Source organism: Scylla paramamosain, chromosome 4 (assembly GCF_035594125.1).
Source record: "Scylla paramamosain isolate STU-SP2022 chromosome 4, ASM3559412v1, whole genome shotgun sequence".
Classification (NCBI taxonomy): Eukaryota; Metazoa; Arthropoda; class Malacostraca; order Decapoda; family Portunidae; genus Scylla; species Scylla paramamosain.
The window spans coordinates 35,164,845-35,179,057 of record NC_087154.1 but is presented as its reverse complement, the minus strand read 5'-3'; the positions used below and the strand labels follow the sequence as shown (position 1 = coordinate 35,179,057).

Genomic DNA, 14,213 nt, shown 5'->3' with positions numbered 1-14,213 from the left:
TATATATATATATATATATATATCTATATATATATATATATATATATATATATATATATATATATATATATATATATATATATATATATATATATATATATATATATATATATATATATATATATATATATATATATATATATATATATATATATATATATATATATATATATATATATATATATATATATATATATATATATATATATATATATATATGTATATATGTATGTATACTTCTCAGACGAAATCGAGGATCTTGACATCTGCACAGCTTCAATCTATTTTTCTGGATTATTTTTTCTTGCAAGCTAATTAAGCACTTTGAGAAAACTTGAGAGAGAGAGAGAGAGAGAGAGAGAGAGAGAGAGAGAGAGAGAGAGAGAGAGAGAGAGAGAGAGAGAGAGAGAGAGAGAGAGAGAGAGAGAGAGAGAGAGAAATATTGGACTGCACAAAAACAAAAAAAAGGGACAAACATGAACATCAAACAAAGAAGAACTGCAGAGATTGAAAGGTCCTCAAACTTGAATATATATATATATATATATATATATATATATATATATATATATATATATATATATATATATATATATATATATATATATATATATATATATATATATATATATATATATATATATATATATTCCCTACCAATAAAAAAAAAGAATTTTCATAATCTCGGAACCTAGATAAATTATACGGTTTACGAGTCTATCACCAGAGAGAGAGAGAGAGAGAGAGAGAGAGAGAGAGAGAGAGAGAGAGAGAGAGAGAGAGAGAGAGAGAGAGAGAGAGAGAGAGAGAGCACAACAATCCCACTGCTATCATCTGCCACTAAGATTTCGCCCCACTTTCACCTCAGCTCAGTGGAGACTCGCATTAAAAGGCTCGAGCGGGTGGCGCTGGCGGTGATGATGTGGCTGAGAGAGGCAGGGCAGGGCAGGGCAGGCGAGAAAGGAGGGAGGCAGGGAGGCAGACAAGGCAGGAACGAGGGACCAGGGACGAGGGGCTGAAAGGGGGTGTTAGAGGGGGAACGAGGATAAGCAGGGAGGGATGGAAATGGAGAGGAGGGAAGAATGAAGGTGCGGAATGGTTGGGAGATAAGTGGAAGGAAAGGGAGGAAAGAGGAGATGAATATAAAAAAAAAAAAGTCGAGAAGAGTGGGGAGGGGAAAGGAAGGCATGAGGAGGTGGCGGCGGTGATGATGGTGGTGGTGGCGGCGGCGGCGGTGTGCAATTCGAGAGCTGAAGTGCCTGCTTGCGAGAAGTGAAATGCAGGATAGTGGTTGCCCCGTGAATAAATAAATAAATGAAAGCAGATGGGCAGAAGAGAAAGAGAGACGAAGAGGAGGAGGAAAGCAACTGCCTGAGATGAGATGAGGGCAGAGGGAAGGAGAGAAGGAAAGGGGGAACTAAGGAAAGGGGACGGAAAGAAAGAGAGAAGAAACTAGTTAAGAATGGCAAGCTGATAGCAGAAAAAGAAGACCAAGATGAGGAAGGAAGGGATTGACTGTGATGAGGAGCAGGCAGAGGAGAGAAAGCAAGACATGGAGGAAGGAAAGAGGGAAGGAAGGAGAGAAGCAAGAAAACAATGAAGGAAGCAAAGAAGAATAAATGAAGGCATATTAGTAACAAGAGAAAGACCAAAAAGGGAAGAAGGAAGGCAGCAAGGCAAGATAAGAAGGAAGGAAGGAAGGAAGGAAGGAAGGAAGGAAGGAAGGAAGGAAGGAAGAAATAAAATAAGGTAAATTAACAAAACAAGAACAGCGAGCCAGTGCGATGGGATCAGGAGAGAGAGAGAGAGAAAGCATGAAAGCTAAGAAGGAAGGAAGAAAGGAAGGACGGAAAGGAGGGAAGGAGCGAGGGGAGATAAGTTAATGAGGAAAAGGAGAAAAGCGTAGGATGGTGGTTGCAATGCTGGAGGAAACTGGGAAGAGAGGCAACAGGGAGATGGCGTGTGTAATGCAATGATTATATGGAAAAGGAAAGAGGAGAAAGGACGAAGAGGAGAAAGAAGAGGAGCAAGAGCAGCACAAGGACCAGGAGGACAAAGACGAGGACCGGGGTGGGTGATTGGAATAAGGAAGAGTGGGAAGGAGTGCGGAGGGGAGATATGGAGATGAAGGGACGGGAGGAGAGCGGAGTGGAGGAGAGAGTAACGAATGGGGAGAAGGTATTGTGGAGGAGGAGGAGGCAGAGGAGTAGGAAGTAAAAAATAACGCAGGGAGAACAAAGAAGAGAAAGAAGACGAAGAAAAGAAGTACTGTGACAGAAGATTTTAACTTTGACCGACTTACATTTGTGCGTGAGGATGAACGGAGGAAAAGAGGAAAGAAATGTGTGTGTGTGTGTGTGTGTGTGTTGGTAAGTAGGTAGGTAGTAAATGAAACCGCCATTATGCAAGTGAGAAATAAACTCGATAAGATATGCGAGTAAAATAACACGGAGGCCTGGCGAATAAGAGGAGAGGGAAAAGAGAGGAGAGAGAAAAGAGAGAGCGGAGGAGGAGAGAGAAGGTAAAGGTATGTGGAGTAAGAATGTGGAGTAATGGGAGGAATGGGGAAGGGGAGAAAGGGTAAGAGGTGAGGAATTTTGAGGGTAGAATACTTCAACTCAATATACCTGCAACGTTTTCTGCAATCACCCTGCCAAGCCATAACATTTTCACTTCGCCGTGTGAGTCATATATAAAAAATGCAAGGAGAATACCTGCCTCTACACATATTGACTTATTCTCGCTCCATATACTCGCTCGTCCTCACGCACACTCACCTCCACACATACATAACACATGTACTCACTCACTTCACCTCCAAACATATACTCATTTATATACACTTGTACCCGCTTCTATATATAGGCTGACCCATATCCATGACTATACACATACCCACTCATACTTTCTTCCATACATACACTCACCTGTACCTGTCTCCATGCATACTTTATCCACTCATGTCAGCCTTCCTACACATACCCACTCATATCCGCTTCACTACATATACTTATTCATACATTTCCATACATTTACTTACACATATCCTTCTTCATATATATATATATATATATATATATATATATATATATATATATATATATATATATATATATATATATATATATATATATATATACAAATTGGTCTCAATTTACGGCGATTGTCACTTTGTTCAGCCAAACTATTAATTAACAAGTAAGTTTATTTCCTCTTTTTAATGAAAATAAGAGAAAAGAAAAATAACAGCAAAAGTGAAGTGACGTCCAACTTTTATATTCGTGAAAGGATGACAGAAAAAAGTGAGAAATAAATATTTCATGATTTTCTTTTCTTTATTTTCTGAAACAAAGATAACGACAGCAACAACAAGAAAGACAAGCTGAACAAAATAATAACAGCAACGGTAAAAAAAAAAAAAAAACAGCAAAATAAAAACAATAATAATAATGATAATAATAATAATAATAATAATAATAATAATAATAATAATAATAATAGTAATAATAATAATAATAATAATAATAATAATAATAATAATAATAATAATTATAATAATAACAACAACAACAACAACAACAATACCAAGAACAGAAACAACAGCGACAGTAACAAACGGGAAGCAAAAAGTAGCGGCAGCGGAGTGCGGCGTGGCCATAACAAACAGCAGGTCAGTAGGAACAAGCAGGCAATCACTCACATCACCTACTTGGCCCGCCCATCTCGTACTTCGTTCCCAAGCACTCCCCCCTCAACTCCCACTGGTCCGGCCTCCCTCAACCCGGCATGAATGGGTCCGGCAGGCGCTTTCACTCAGGTCATGTGATTCTGAGTGACGGAATGGCAGGTGACGGCAGATGACGGGCCAGGAACCCAACCCTACCACCACCCTCACTTCCCTTGAACCGTCCTCATTCACTTCTGTATAAATTCCGCTCACATAACACTCCTCCTTAACAATTTATCCCACAAAATATTTCTCCATTGATAATTTATTTCACTGTAACTTATTCTTATTAATCAAAAAGGGCATTCCTCAGGGAAAATTTCATGGGTGAAATGTTCGCGGAATGTACCTACCTAGGGCGGAGCTTATGGTATACGTTCCCATTAATTCCTCACCGCCCCACCTCTCCACCATTCCTTTTCCCTTCCTATTCTTCTTCATCCCGCCACTGCCGCCTCATCTTGTTAGACGGAGTAAGGTGACAAGTTACATGTAACTCAGGGACATATTCCAATACAAAGAGGTATAAACATGTAGTCTTTTCCAGTAAGAACTAATATATACATGACTGTGGGAGGTTCTAGTACTGAAAAGGACAAAATGTGCACAGTTGCCACAAGAAGTTGTCACAAAGTCCAATCAATTCACGTAATTAATTGATCAATCAATAACTTGAATTGAAACCCGTATAAGGCAATGCGTGGATTAATGAAGTATTACACATTAAGGACTTAGTACAGACCAAGAAAACTTAATACCTGAAAGGCGAGGTAGTTCATCGATATTGCTTTTTTTTTTTTGTTTTCTCTTAAATTTATCTATTTATTTTTTTCTAAATTTTATTATTCATTATTATTCATATAAATAAATAGATAGATAGATAAATAAATAAATAAATAAACAAAAAGGATGACTCACCTCCTAACCTCCTGTCTTCTAACACCTGCACTCCCCAACCCCCCCCACACACACACACACACACACACGCAGCTCCGGCAGCAAGTAGGTGGTAAACTAAATATAACTCGCTGGAGGGAGACAGATGACTAAAAACAAAAATATCACGACACGAGTTTGAAATGAAAGTGCAAGCAAAACTAACAGTCCCATAGGTGTTTTTGTGAATCAGGAGTCAGAAAGGCGACACGCTAATGCCATACTAAAATAACTTCCAGGTAATCTGCTGTAATAATTGAGGCTCTTATTCTTAAACGTTTCCTCGTCTCGTGTTTACAACTTTAAAGTACTCTGGTTTATGTTACCGGGGGTTTTAAAGTGTTCTCACGATAATGCTGATAACCGAACAAGGACTTTACACCATAAACACAAAAGAAAAAAGAAAAACGTACACGAGAAGCCGCCAAGTCAGTCCGTTGGGCTTTGAAACTAATATATACAAGAGAACAAAGATTTACGAACACGGACCTAAGTCTTCCGTCGTTTTCGCAATTACAGCTTTCTACCATATTTCGAAAACACTAAAAAGACAAATAAAGAACTAGGGAGAATGTCATGGAGAAAAACAGCGGAGGAGAGATCATGGTGGAGACAGAGGGGGGAGGCTCAGCAGTGGATGAGAAATTGCTGATAAGTACGTAAGGAAAGCGACATTATTATCTACAAGATCCTACCAAATGAAATAACTAATCAATATAGAAATTGGTCAACGAAAGCACGGCGGACTCCACTCATTGAATTATATGTTGTTGTTATTGTTGTTGTTGCCTACATAACCTTAAACACATGGGTTAGGCAACAATGTAAACCCTGGGGAGAGAGAGAGAGAGAGAGAGAGAGAGAGAGAGAGAGAGAGAGAGAGAGAGAGAGAGAGAGAGAGAGAGAGAGAGAGAGAGAGAGAGAGAGAGAGAGAGAGAGAGAGAGAGGGGAAAAGTTTATCAAGGGAGTAAAACCATTCGAAAAACTGGAAAAAAAATAAACATACTGTGCAATAAATATAGTGAGGAAAGAAAACGTTAAACAAAAGGCGAAAGAAATGGGAAAAAAATATATATATACATGGATAAAAATCACATACAAATCTCAATAAAAATAAAACATGCCATGCAAAAAAAAAACTTCTTAAATCGTGCAACGTAAAACAAAGCCGTAAAAAAAAAAAATGAAAAAAACAAGAAAATGAATATACATAAAAAAATATATATATATAAAAATACATTAAAAATATGTAACGACTTAACGAAGAAAAAAAGAAGATATATTAAGTAAAAATTCAATTAAACTGTGCAAACGTTACGAGAATAAAAACTCAAAATTTTAATTAAATTTAAATTGTTTAAAAGACCTAAGCATCCTTTAATTTCCACCCACTGCTCTCTCCCTCTCTCTCGCTGACGCAAACCTAGAGAAGCACGTATATGTATCCCTCACGCTTTACTAACACAAGGATGGCTATTATTTGTCCAGTCGAGGCACCGCTGTGAAGAACCAAACACGAGCAGGCTTGAGTTCCGACTGACTGCTGACAGTGTAGCGAGAATAGGAGACAAGGGCTGGGACTGCTGGAGGCGAGGAGACACGGAAAAGAGGACAGTGCGTTATAAGAGGAAGGGGATGGAGAAGGAAAGTGCGTTAGAGAAGGGAGTGGAGGGGAAGGAGGGAGTGAGTTGGAGGGAAGAGCAAAGTGCGTTGTAGGAGTGTGCCTCCATAAATACTAGGATTGTTGGAAGATAAGGCCGGAGTATTGGAGAAGTGAGTGTGCTGGAAGGGGAAGTGACGGGAGGGTGAGGTATTGCTTGAGGGAGGGGACGTGGGGACATGGGTGCTGCAACAAGGAGTGACGATGACTACAGTACAAGCCCGAGGGAGGGAGAAAAGTGGTGAAAAGTTGTACTGCACGCGCCTCTTACTTTCCTTTTTTCCTGCCTCTTACTTTCCTTTTTTCCTTTCTCTATTTATTTATTTATTTATTTATATATTTTTTTTTTGCTGGCACTTGTTTACAGTATAAAGTCCCTTGTGAAGCTTTCCCTACCTTTTGTTGTTCATTCCCTCATTGAAAACTGATAGGGTCTAAGTCCTATTGACTCCAAATTAAGGCGCTTATAATTGCTATCGCTGCTTTTTGGCTCTACGTCTCTGGGTCTTGTAGCAACGTAAACACATGAAAAGAGAAGACTGCTTACTATAATGTGTGAAGGGGTGAAAAATGGCCTCAATACGCTAATGAACGCCCACGGATACATCAACATATGCAAATAGTAATTTTATCCGTAAAATTCTAAATAGCAAGAAAATTTTGAAAAAGAAAGAAAAAAGGGAAAGGAAAAAACAGAATGAATGTATAAATGAAAGAAACAAGTAAAAAAAAAAGCAAACAAGCAGGAAACAAGCAGGAATGGAAGAGAGTAAAGAAAATTTAGAAAAAAGAAGAAAAAAACATAATAAGCCGTTTTCAGCTCATGTTTTCATTCATGTCGTTGCTACACATAATATTGAGCTTACTATAAAAGACTAGCATGAACAAACAAATATATTTTCACCATTATCCATTACTTATCACTTCCTCTCACTCTCCATACTTCAAAACGAGGCGTGGAGAACACTGAAACCAAGCACCGTCTGAACCAACACTGCGCATTACAGGATCACCGTCACTGAGGCAATCGTTACAGGAAGTGGTGGCGTGTTGCTTAGCGCTTCAGGGCGTGGGGTGGAAGTGTACCTTACGCAAGAAGTCCATTAATTCTCTATAAGCCAGGCAAACGCGTGGCACGTACTTAATATCCTTAAACTTCGTAATTTCGTACAGCAAACGTGAGATCTGTTATTTCACACCCAAATGGAGGATATGTATTTATCTATTTTTCATGGTACAGCTACGTTTATTGGTCCAGTACTTACAGTTTACTCGGTATATTTTACTAGCGTATCATAATTCATGTGCAGTAAGTAAGAGTTGATAGGCAATACAAAAGTGTACGAAGTGCATTTATTTATTTATTTAGTTTCTATTTTTCCATCTTGCAGTCTCATTGATCCAACACCTGAGCTTTGTTTGATGATTTCTTTTCTTTTCTTTTCTTTTCTTTTTTTAAGGAATAACTATCCAAAGTAGAGACAACGAAAACCGTAAAAGAAAAAAATAGTTGGCGGAGTACATTACGAAAAGAAAAAAAGGTGAAGCATTTGTGATTTAAATGTTTGGCAATACATACTGAGAAAACGTCCGGTTGATACTCTATGACTCTGCTAGACTACTTCAGTGGGTCGGTTTAACAGCACAAGTTCGGCTCGACCAATAGTTGATTGCATATGCTTAGTTTCAAGTCCATAACAGGACAAGGTTTCTAAATCACGCTACTAATCGTATATGGTAATCTAATTACTATCAATCTTTCCGCAATGAAGTAATTTTACAGTTTTCATTTTTGGTTAGGTTGTAACCGTAAGAAGTCCAATGTTAAGTATATACTCGTAATTTTCTATAACGCTTTCTACACCGAACTAATAATATTATATCCTTATTAGTGGTACGCCAGTTTATGTTCTGTGGTGTTCAGTAGCTACTAGTATGTAAAAGCCACAATTAACTTTTTTTTCTAAAGTATCTTGTCGGACTCTCAAAGAATAACTGGTAAATTTTCGTTAATGGGCATTGGCCAGTTTGTATGAAGGAACTTTTTTTTCTGCTACGTTTTTTTTTTTTTTTTTTTGTTATGAACTGTTCTGCAAAACTCTCTTTGGAAGGTGAGGGGAGGTGCAGCACCCACCTGCTGGTTGCGCTTCTTTCTTTTTTATAAATAATCAAAAGCTTATGTTATGGTTTACTTATATTTTTTTTAAGTTTGTGTGTGTGTGTGTGTGTGTGTGTGTGTGTGTGTGTGTGTGTGTGTGTGTGTGTGTGTGTTAATAAAAATAAAAATAAAAATAATAATAATAATAATAATAATAAACGGTTCATTCTTAAGGCAGTTAACAAACTAAAAATGTACAGAGGGGATGGGGAAATACTTAACATTTATCCTAAAGCTAAGTCTAATCTAGAAGGGAAATACTACTGATTGATGACTCGCACCATGGTGGGAATCGCGCTGAGTCTGTACCGGTCAGTTCGCGGCGCCTTTAGGGGCGTTATCTTGTTATGTATGTGTGTGTGTGTGTGTGTGTGTGTGTGTGTGTGTGTGTGTGTGTGTGTGTGTGTGTGTGTGTGTGTGTGTGTGTGTGTGTGTGTGTGTGTGTGTGTGTGTGTGTGTGTGTGTGTGTGTGTGTGTGTGTGTGTGTGTGTGTGTGTGTGTGTGTGTGACTTAAAAACTCAGAACGAAAAGATGAGCACGATGATATAGGTGGAAGGAGGCAGAAATATGGACGTCCTCTAGGTAAATAATATCGACAGATTGCGTAATAAATTGGTAAAATTATTCCATTTGTTGGTAATGACTAAGCTGAGTCTAACCCACAGAATGGACTATAATGTAAGAATGCATTTATTTCAAAAGTATGAAATCGGTCCAGTGCTTGAGACCTCACTGGGAGTAATTATCGTTTCGGCAAGTGTCTACTGCCTCCTCCTCCTGTTTATGACGATGATTATAATCCTACATTGGATTATGTAGGCAATTAGAACGGGGAGGGAGTCGATAAGGAGCAGTAGGAACAATAAATGGAGTTTCTGGGTCACACTATAAGGAAAAAAGTGTAGAAAAATCTAAACTTGACAACCAAAATAGAAAGAATAAAAAGGTCAAGAGAGAGAACCAGTGAAAATTTTATGGACGACATGGTGAGGGCGATGGGAGTGGGAATGAGAGCTGCCAGCCTGTGGAGATAACAGGGACAGAGGAGGGTGGTCTTCTGTGGTCGCCAACATTTTTAGGAGAGCAACACCGCGATAATGATGATCAATAAGATAAGATATTTCAGTGTTGTATCAGTGCTTTGGAAATTACTCAGATATTTGCCATCCCATGCTGTCGTTCCACCCTTCCTCAAAAAAAAAAAAAAAAAATTGAAAATGAAAAGAAAAAATAAACAAACATAACCAGGAAAAGCTTTGGCAACAATTCTATACCTGTTCTGGCATTGGAAGTGAGTTTGATACGCCAAGTAAAAATTACACGCATTTGATCCTTTGTGAGGGACAATTTTTTTTTTTTTTTTTTTTAGATACTACAGCCTTGTACTAAATTACTGCTTGCACATACGTAGACTTCATTCTATCTTCCTGAAATCCTCTTTGTCGGTTAAGCACAAATAATCAGGCACCTTTAACCCGAACCTATTAAATATATTATTATACGTAGAGATCATGTATAAAAACAAGCTTACATAGCTAATGAGGGCACTGAAAATGTAATACATCCTACATATACGGATATAGTTATTAAAATACTTGCAGCCTAGAGAAGAAAACTGTGAACATATCTATATACATACACACAGCTGAGATACACCGTTTCCATTATTTCCCTTATCACTCTGTTATTATTTCAGTAACTAGTACATTCTTTCTTTAGTTTGCTACGTATATGTTGGATCTCTCGCTTCTTCTCCCATAAGCTTAATAAAGTAGTCCAGTAGGAATTTAGAGTACAACTTCGAAAGACCACTAAGAACGGAAGGGATAGAAGATGGCGCACCTCATAAAAAGTCAACTTAAATTTAGTAGCTAAAGTCATAATGCAATTAGCAATCAATGGATTAAGGTTATCGTCCAGTGGAATAGTAGAAGTAGTAGTAGTAGTAGTAGTAATAGTAGTAGTAACAATAATAATGCTAATAATGCTAATAATAATAATAATAATAATAATAATAATAATAATAATAATAATAACATCCGTACGTCGCCCTGGTACCCAGCCTTCAATAACTGCAACTGTTCGTCAAGGGGAGTGGCGCGACATTCAAGAGGTGCCACTACAACCCGCGCCAAGTCAGCAAAAGCCGAGGTCGATCACCCAAAATAGCTTATACCGCACTAATTGACTACATGTGGAAATAAAATCGCATGACAATACATAATGAATGTAATAACCTTGCCTAAGTCTTTCTATGTGAAGTACGGGAGTGATGAGCAGATGTTCCCCTTCTCTAGGACATTCCCAGCATGCACAGTGACATTTTTGAAGCAGTGTGTGCCGCGGACACTTGATTATGATGTATGAAATATTTATTACTCCATGCTATGCATATGCGTAGGCAGAGGGCCAGGCGGGCCATTTAATATATACAGTTAATTGCTATTTATTGTGCATATGCGCACTTCGAATTAAATTTAAACGTATAATAATTTCAGAGAAATGAGGGGAGCAATTTATGATATTCATGTGAGCGTGGGTGTATTTGTGACTACGACGCTGCATTACGCTTGAAATTTGTATACAAAAGTTTACATTCTTTAACGACTTGTAACTACGGATTATGATGAACCACAAATCAGTTCGCTTGCATTCATCACAGGCAAGGCAGACACAGTGTGCACTGCAGGAACTGAAACAAGACGTGTTTTATTTCAACCAATGCGGAAGAAAAGGGTCACAACTGGAGCTTCACCGAAGGCCTTACGATAGAAACTAATGCTCATGACAGTGGATTCTTTTTTTCTATTTATCAAGTAAAGAATCAGTCGTGTTATATAGAAGAAGCTGAAGGTGCGACTCATACTTGCCTTCAAATACGACAAATTGTTGAATAAAGCGAGTTGCAAAATATTGCATGAGTAGCTGGTGGGATAACACAGCCAGGCGAGGCGACCATTTCTTAAAGGAAATAATGGTGCAGAATTTATTTGAAACGTGAATATGGTGAATATGAAGTTGGCGATAAAAAAAAATAAATAAATAAATAAATAATAATAATAATAATAATAAAAAATAAAAAACATACCTGCATTGCAAAGGTCGAAATTACTATGAAAGGTGGTGGTGGTGGCGGCGGTGGTGGTAAAGATGAATCGTAAAGTAATAAAAATGGTATGATATTTACGTTAGAAAACTGTCAGCATTGGCAGAAGAAATAAAAAAAACCGTTGCCTGCAGTAGCAGGTAAAATGCAAATAAACACTGAAACGCTGGCCTTCTCGCCCAAGACTTCAAGGGTTTGCAACAATTTCCAACAATTTGAATAATTCCTCCTATCCTCCCCGCCTTTCTCCACTGCCACGCCAAGAAATATGAAACTAGGCGCTCCTCACGTACCTCGGGAATTCTTGTTTGCATTTGCATCTCGTTTTCTCGCTATTCGCTTCCCTAAGATGCCTCCCTCAACGACCCATACAGCCAGCAAGGACTCGTACATTCTATTAGACACAGCACGGTAGTGGAATGTTGCTGTGGTGGCTGTTCCAGCACGCTCTCCAATTTTACCTGCCAGCTGTGAACTATGAACTATGTGGGTCATAGTAATGGGGTAAAATTTACACTAAATATTACAGGTGCTCTAAGTGCAAATCCGATGTTATATTGATCTCGGGTTCTGAGCCTACAGCCGCAGAGGCTCGTCCCTAACACACACTTCCCCACCCACCGCAGTCTGACGTCCACCTAAACCTGTCACCAATACTGATAACATTTGGCACAATCACCAAACTCCACCGCCACGGTTGGGCCTCTCATCACCACTGACGCCTCTCACCATCGTGCACAAGCGTGAGAATAACCGCTTGTGGCGTCAAATACTTCTGCTAAATGACACGCTGTGGCCCATCGGTCGGAGGGTCAGTGGTGAGGGAGGGAACAGTGACCGAGCGGCCGGCCATACACGGACGAGTACAGGACCATCGCCATCGCCGCAGTCATGCACCATACGAGCAATAACAGTTTAAAAGAAGACTCAGGGTTTGCAATACACTAACACACAAAACAAATATCCTCACACGGGAACTTTGACGAGCCAGAGTTTGAAACATATCACTGTCAATCACAAACGAGTACTTGCATTTCATTCCCAAGATGCAAAGGACTCCTTTATTTAAAAAGACCTTGGTTTTATTGTACATTTATATACATACAAACATTTTCTTTAAAAGAACTTAGATATACCAGAGTTTAAAACAAAGATAGCAAGAATACAACAAAATAAACCAAACTGCTACTTACATTTTCCTCCTCAGAAGTGGAACCCACAAACACGCAAAGAATTCAGGGTCGTCTTATTGGGAAGGAACAGAGTGTAATGACAGGCACCAGCACCTCTGACATCCACCAGATATAGACCGCTCACCTGAAAGACAAAATCACTTTATTATCGGACCATCTCCACCTCTTGCACATCAACTTTTAAAATAAATACGTGTAGTACATCTATATACCAAATAAATAAGATATATAAATGTACGCAGTCATGAACAGCCTCACAGCTTAACTACTTAACCGCCAGTCTGACTGCCATGAGCACCCCTCCCCCCCCAGGAAACCCAGCCCACCACCACCGCCACCAATCACCAGGAAAAAGCTCACCACTACTCCCATAGTATTTAACAACCAATCCTTTAAATCCTTGAATAGTGCAGTATATATATATATATATATATATATATATATATATATATATATATATATATATATATATATATATATATATATATATATATATATATATATATATATATATATATACTCGTATATATATATATATATATATATATGAAAAATGTTTACTTGATAATCTGGCCTTACCTTGACCTGCGGCATCCAACACTGCTCGGTACTCCTTTCTCCTCTTTTTCCTTAATCAGTTCACGCAGTCCTCCATTCACGGGTCTCACACACTGACAGGAGTCAACGGGTTCACTAAGAACACTGAGAATCACACACAACGGCGCCCAGAAGTAGTTTGAGGGAAAACCAACGTGGCCGCCACTACCACCACCACCTACTTCCCTTGATGACGACACAAGTGAAGGCGGGACGGTGCGTTGGTTCTCTTCTGAAATGTTTCTTGCTGCAGTAATAAATCGTCTTGGAATGGTTTTCTGAATGCCTTATTTCATTGTCCATTATTTTTATAAATTTTAAAGTTTTCGAATAAAGGTATAAAAGTTATATTGATGGAGTTTATTTGTAATATCAGTAATCTGCATATTTGTTCCTGCAGAAAAAAAGAAGCGTTCTGAACTACCTTTCTAAACTTTTTTTTTAATTGCTGCCAAGAAAAGTCGTCTTAGTGTTCGTGTATAAGCATAAGAGTTATATAAACGGAATATTGTGTAAATGCCGTAATCGTCCATTACTGTTCTGCTACGCAAGGGAGGCTTGCTATAAATATAGCTCACTAAAGTTTCAGTTGTGGCTATTCAACAGTTTTTAACAATAGATTTTTATCATAATAAGACTTTTATCACTGAATATACAACCAACAAAAGTAAATATATACTACATGTATTTATTTATTATTTTCCGTATGTAAAGGACGCTCGCCAAAAGAATACGATGAAGAAAGACAAAATAATAAACACTTAAACTGATAGCAAACAGTAAAAAAAAATAATCAAAGTAAGGAAAGAAGGACAAAGAGGTGGCGGCTGACCAGT

General features: G+C 38.3%; 1 long non-coding RNA gene across 2 annotated transcripts in view; it reads right to left on the bottom strand.

Moving 5' to 3' along the window:
- The window catches only part of LOC135100040 (uncharacterized), a 51,291-nt gene extending 37,705 nt beyond the window's left edge, over positions 1–13,586 (bottom strand). For both annotated transcript variants that reach the window (XR_010268493.1, XR_010268492.1), the window contains exons 1-2: positions 13,360–13,586; positions 12,781–12,904 (exon numbers count right to left, since the gene is read on the bottom strand). This is a non-coding gene — a long non-coding RNA (uncharacterized LOC135100040). The remainder of the gene's footprint in view (positions 1–12,780; positions 12,905–13,359) is intronic.
- Positions 13,587–14,213: the final 627 nt, after the last annotated feature.